This window comes from Brassica napus, chromosome A5 (genome assembly GCF_020379485.1).
Source record: "Brassica napus cultivar Da-Ae chromosome A5, Da-Ae, whole genome shotgun sequence".
Taxonomy (NCBI): Eukaryota; Viridiplantae; Streptophyta; class Magnoliopsida; order Brassicales; family Brassicaceae; genus Brassica; species Brassica napus.
Window position 1 is genome coordinate 21,086,552 of NC_063438.1, and position 6,000 is coordinate 21,092,551.

Genomic DNA, 6,000 nt, shown 5'->3' on the forward strand with positions numbered 1-6,000 from the left:
AGCTTCTCTTTTCCTTTTCTCTCTTCTTCTCTCACGCCTCTCTTTCTCTCTCTCTCTCCGTGATCTCTCTTCTCTCTCCTTGCCGCGAGCCCCCCCAAGAGCAAGCCGAGCCGCCAGTGGTGGTGGTGGTGGACGTCCAAGGGGTGGTGGGGTGATCGTCCGAGTGTGGTGATGGTGGTGGCTGTGTGGTGTTGTGGTGGTGACCAGATCTTGTCTCTCTCTTGTTTACTTGTTCCAGATCTGTTCAGATCTCCTCTCCCTTGTCTCTTGTTCCCAGATCCGGATCCAGATCTAGGCTAAGGTGGAGTGTCTTGAACCCATCTTGTTCTCATGTTCTGTATACTCCTTTATGTTGGAGTTAGGTTTGATTAGACCCTGTTTGAGAGTTAGATTGATAGAACATGAATATTGCTAGGATGATAGATGAATGGATCATGATGCAGAAGAACCTTCATACTGATAAATGGGACTTGATGAACTGAATTGAGTTGTTGTGGTGATGATTGATTGGTAGTTGATACTTGTATGTTTAGAAGTGTTGTCCCATGTGATGTGATTGAAGTTAGGATGCTAGAGATAAATAAATGCTAAGCTGATAGATGAGTAATGATTATAGAAGTTATTGAAGTAGAACTTGAATGCGATGTGTATTGTTTGTGACACCGATAACGGGTGGCGTCTAGTGATTGAGTCCAAGTGCAAGTCTAAATGAAAAAGGAAAGTAAATGAGAATGGGAAGGGATAAGTGAAAGTGATAAGGATGTGAAATGATAAGTAAAAGTATGAAAGAATGATGTTACGGTTAAGCATGGGTGGGGAAGCATATAGAGTCTAAGGAAAGTATGTGGGGTAGTAGTTCACGCTAGGTATCCATAGGAGATGTGGCCAATCCACAAGAATATGGAAGCACCCATAGGAGATGTGGCCAATCCACAAGAATATGGGGTAGAAGCCTAGTAGGGGCTACCCACTGATGATAAGTATGTGGGGTAGTAGTTCACGCTAGGTATCCATAGGAGATGTGGCCAATCCACATGAATATGGAAGCACCCATAGGAGATGTGGCCAATCCACAAGAATATGGGGTAGAAGCCTAGTTGGGGCTACCCACTGATGAAAAGGACGAAAAGATGAAAAGGATGTGCATTGTAGGGTTTTAGCTCATGGTCGGGTAACGGGGAGTTAAAGGAGTCATAGGATCGAGTCGGACTGGTATGAGGAGACGGTTAAGTCTAGGGTTTAACGTGTGTGGCAATGAGTGAGATCATTGTATTGATTGATCACTAGGTTGCTAGAAATGTATGAAATCGAATGTTGGGAACTAATGATGATGATATGAAATGATAAAAATGCATTAACTGATTGTAGTGGCTATTCAGCCCTAGTTCCCGCATAGAGTAGTATAGAGTGTCATGCGGGCAGGCTGGTTTAGAGCCACTTCACTGAGTAACTTGTTGCTCACTCCTCCATTTCCATTTCCCTGTGCGCAGGACTGTAAGTAGAAGTATATGGATGTGGGTGTGACGGTATTTCAAAGAAGGTTATGCGCTCGTCTCTCGGGACCAGTAACGGGACACATAGGGTTGTCCCAATGAGTAGACACGTGTCCATAACGCCCCTTCGATAACCCTGGTCGGACGCCAGGGGATCGGGCTGTTACAATTGGTATCAGAGCGGGTTAAGATCCCTTAGTTCCGTCCTAAGGGATCAGCATTTCCGACGTTTAAAAAAAAAAAAAAAAAACTTGTTTTCATTAAAAAGAAAAGAGTTTGTGAAAGTTTTGATTCTCCTAAAAGATCTGAAAACGATTTCAAAACCACACACTATATTTATACTTCTAGTATGGTTCTGATCGGATGTCTACTTGAAAGATGTCTTCGATAATCAGTAACGACCAGAGAGACATGAATGTAAGAGAATACAATAAGGATGTAATCCCCCGAGGAGATTTGTCGGGCACCCTCTAAGGGAGAGAGAACTGATTCACCGCTTCCTGAAGGAAATGAAAACCGATTTGAAGAATAGTTGTGACGTGCAAGATTACTGGGATCATGAGCTAATCAAGATTACGTGCAGAGTTATAGTTTTGGTTGTAAGAAGATCATAGGCTAACCAAGCATCACATACTCAGAGCCCAAGGGGAACTTGCGACATCGCCATTACCACAAGGCGGTTTCGTTGTGACAAGAACGGAAGTGCGAGAAGAACCACACTAGGATATAATGGATGGGAGCATACTACTAGTACAACCAGTAGGACTATGATAGGAGGTTCGTTCATCAAGGAAAACATGGTCAGACCGAAGGACTCAAAGGATGAGGATATGTTCGGTGCGGAGTAGCTAAACACCAAGTCAGGACCTGCTGGGGTTGGAGTTTGGAATGATATGAAGTGACAGAATTTTGGGATGCGTATTTAGAGGTGTACCAGCGTTCGGGGATGTTTCAGTATGTTAGGGATAGCATCGGGGCTTAGCGAGAATCTATACGGAGGTCAAAGATTAATGAATAGGAAGAGAGCTAGGAAAGCAGACCGCGACCAAGCACATGGAGTTAATGTATTGTATTGGCATGTACTCATAATCCTCGATAGGAGAGGAGAATAGTCCGTAATGGAATAAAGATTAGGATATGGATATAAGCTATCTTGATGTTGTAAGCTTAAGAGTTAAATGTAAAGGAGAATGATTTGGATTTGGAAGTGAAAGCTCTAAGTATTGGATACCATTACTGCAGTAGCCGGGTATGCAAATGCTTTTGAGCATTTTTTAAGGACCCATGGAATTGAAATAGTGCATACACCATAGAGCGGAAATACAGAACATTGTCTAGTCAAAGGAACCATATCGGTTAGCACCATATAGTTCGTTGAGTAATTGGAACCTACAGCAAGTAGCTTTGGAGTTCACTAAGAGCGATTTGACATTACGGTATTGCCAGATTCTGATATCAAAGAAAAACATCCAGGAGACAACATTATGAGTTGGTAATGGACATTACCAGTTGTAGAAGTGTGTCTTTAGATCAACTGATGCGCAACATGTTCATGTGAAGTGGATGTACGATGCCGCAAGCGTATTAAGATAAGCACGCGATAGTGAAGATCGAAGACACAATGTTCTATTCCACCGAAGAGTGTGACGGTATTTGGGAGTAGCTTGTTAAGTTTCATGAGATGAAGTGCTCGCTAAGTTAATCAACGGAGATGTGGTTGGGTACCACGCAACGGTGAAGGAAGAGACCATGGGACAAGTTATTGGTCGCAATGGGCATTATAGTGGGCAGCAGACATATTTATCAGAATTCGAAGAGGAACTGCTATGGGTAAAGATAAAGAGGGTTTTAATGGAGCTTTGCAGTTGAGATTTGTTAGTTGAGAACAGTGGGGTGTAAGGCCGTATATGATTGATGCAAGAGTTGTATGTGTCAAATGGAAATGGAACATGATAACAATATATTTTTGTTGTTGGGTCGCCAAGGATATCGCAATCAACCTATGTGGTGTACATGTGTGTTGAGCTTAGAGAGGAAGTAGGTTAATGGAGCTGATATTAGTTGAATCCATGCAAGACATTAGCTACGAGTCGAGCAAATGGATATCCCCTATGAGAATTGTATGAACAACCATGTTGAATCCCTTATGTTGGACCAAAGTGGGGGAGATCAGAATCTCGAGCCTGAGATGATCCAGGAAACCGCTTAGCAGATATAATTGTTGATGATGAGCTGCTTTATGAAAGGATAGAAGAGGTACATGACCATTAGAGAATTACGTCGACAAGAGTGGTGGTGATATGGAAATGCATATGAGATGAAAGCAATCTAGGGATGAGAACGCGGTTGGAGAATCGATGGGGATTTAAGAAGACGTTGGATCTCCGTGAGGAATATGGAACCTGGCCTGTTGCATGAACCATTAGATTTCAAAGGACGAGTTGTTTACCCATTTGGGTTCGGGATGTTAAGTTGGATTATCGACACACAGAATTCGGGGACGAATTCCATTCAAGTGGGGGAGAATTGTAACGGCCCGGTTCATGGCCCAAAAATTCTCATACAAGATTGGGCTTCTCTACGGCCCATTTGACAAAAACCTAGGGTTCCCTTCACCCTTTCTTATAAAAAGAGATGCAGCCCCTTCTTTTCTCTCATTTCTGAAACTTGAGCGAAGCTCTGCAGAGATTTAGAGAGACTAGGAAACCCTAGCCGTCAAGCTTCTCTTTTCCTTTTCTCTCTTCTTCTCTCACGCCTCTCTTTCTCTCTCTCTCTCCGTGATCTCTCTTCTCTCTCCTTGCCGCGAGCCCCCCCAAGAGCAAGCCGAGCCGCCAGTGGTGGTGGTGGTGGACGTCCAAGGGGTGGTGGGGTGATCGTCCGAGTGTGGTGATGGTGGTGGCTGTGTGGTGTTGTGGTGGTGACCAGATCTCGTCTCTCTCTTGTTTACTTGTTCCAGATCTGTTCAGATCTCCTCTCCCTTGTCTCTTGTTCCCAGATCCGGATCCAGATCTAGGCTAAGGTGGAGTGTCTTGAACCCATCTTGTTCTCATGTTCTGTATACTCCTTTATGTTGGAGTTAGGTTTGATTAGACCCTGTTTGAGAGTTAGATTGATAGAACATGAATATTGCTAGGATGATAGATGAATGGATCATGATGCAGAAGAACCTTCATACTGATAAATGGGACTTGATGAACTGAATTGAGTTGTTGTGGTGATGATTGATTGGTAGTTGATACTTGGATGTTTAGAAGTGTTGTCCCATGTGATGTGATTGAAGTTAGGATGCTAGAGATAAATAAATGCTAAGCTGATAGATGAGTAATGATTATAGAAGTTATTGAAGTAGAACTTGAATGCGATGTGTATTGTTTGTGACACCGATAACGGGTGGCGTCTAGTGATTGAGTCCAAGTGCAAGTCTAAATGAAAAAGGAAAGTAAATGAGAATGGGAAGGGATAAGTGAAAGTGATAAGGATGTGAAACGATAAGTAAAAGTATGAAAGAATGATGTTACGGTTAAGCATGGGTGGGGAAGCATTTAGAGTCTAAGGAAAGTATGTGGGGTAGTAGTTCACGCTAGGTATCCATAGGAGATGTGGCCAATCCACAAGAATATGGAAGCACCCATAGGAGATGTGGCCAATCCACAAGAATATGGGGTAGAAGCCTAGTAGGGGCTACCCACTGATGATAAGTATGTGGGGTAGTAGTTCACGCTAGGTATCCATAGGAGATGTGGCCAATCCACATGAATATGGAAGCACCCATAGGAGATGTGGCCAATCCACAAGAATATGGGGTAGAAGCCTAGTTGGGGCTACCCACTGATGAAAAGGACGAAAAGATGAAAAGGATGTGCATTGTAGGGTTTTAGCTCATGGTCGGGTAACGGGGAGTTAAAGGAGTCATAGGATCGAGTCGGACTGGTATGAGGAGACGGTTAAGTCTAGGGTTTAACGTGTGTGGCAATGAGTGAGATCATTGTATTGATTGATCACTAGGTTGCTAGAAATGTATGAAATCGAATGTTGGGAACTAATGATGATGATATGAAATGATAAAAATGCATTAACTGATTGTAGTGGCTAGTCAGCCCTAGTTCCCGCATAGAGTAGTATAGAGTGTCATGCGGGCAGGCTGGTCTAGAGCCACTTCACTGAGTAACTTGTTGCTCACTCCTCCATTTCCATTTCCCTGTGCGCAGGACTGTAAGTAGAAGTATATGGATGTGGGTGTGACGATATTTCAAAGAAGGTTATGCGCTCGTCTCTCGGGACCAGTAACGGGACACATAGGGTTGTCCCAATGAGTAGACACGTGTCCATAACGCCCCTTCGATAACCCTGGTCGGACGCCGGGGGATCGGGCTGTTACAATTGGTATCAGAGCGGGTTAAGATCCCTTAGTTCCGTCCTAAGGGATCAGCATTTCCGACGTTTAAAAAAAAAAAAAAAAAAACTTGTTTTCATTAAAAAGAAAAGAGTTTGTGAAAGTTTTGATTCT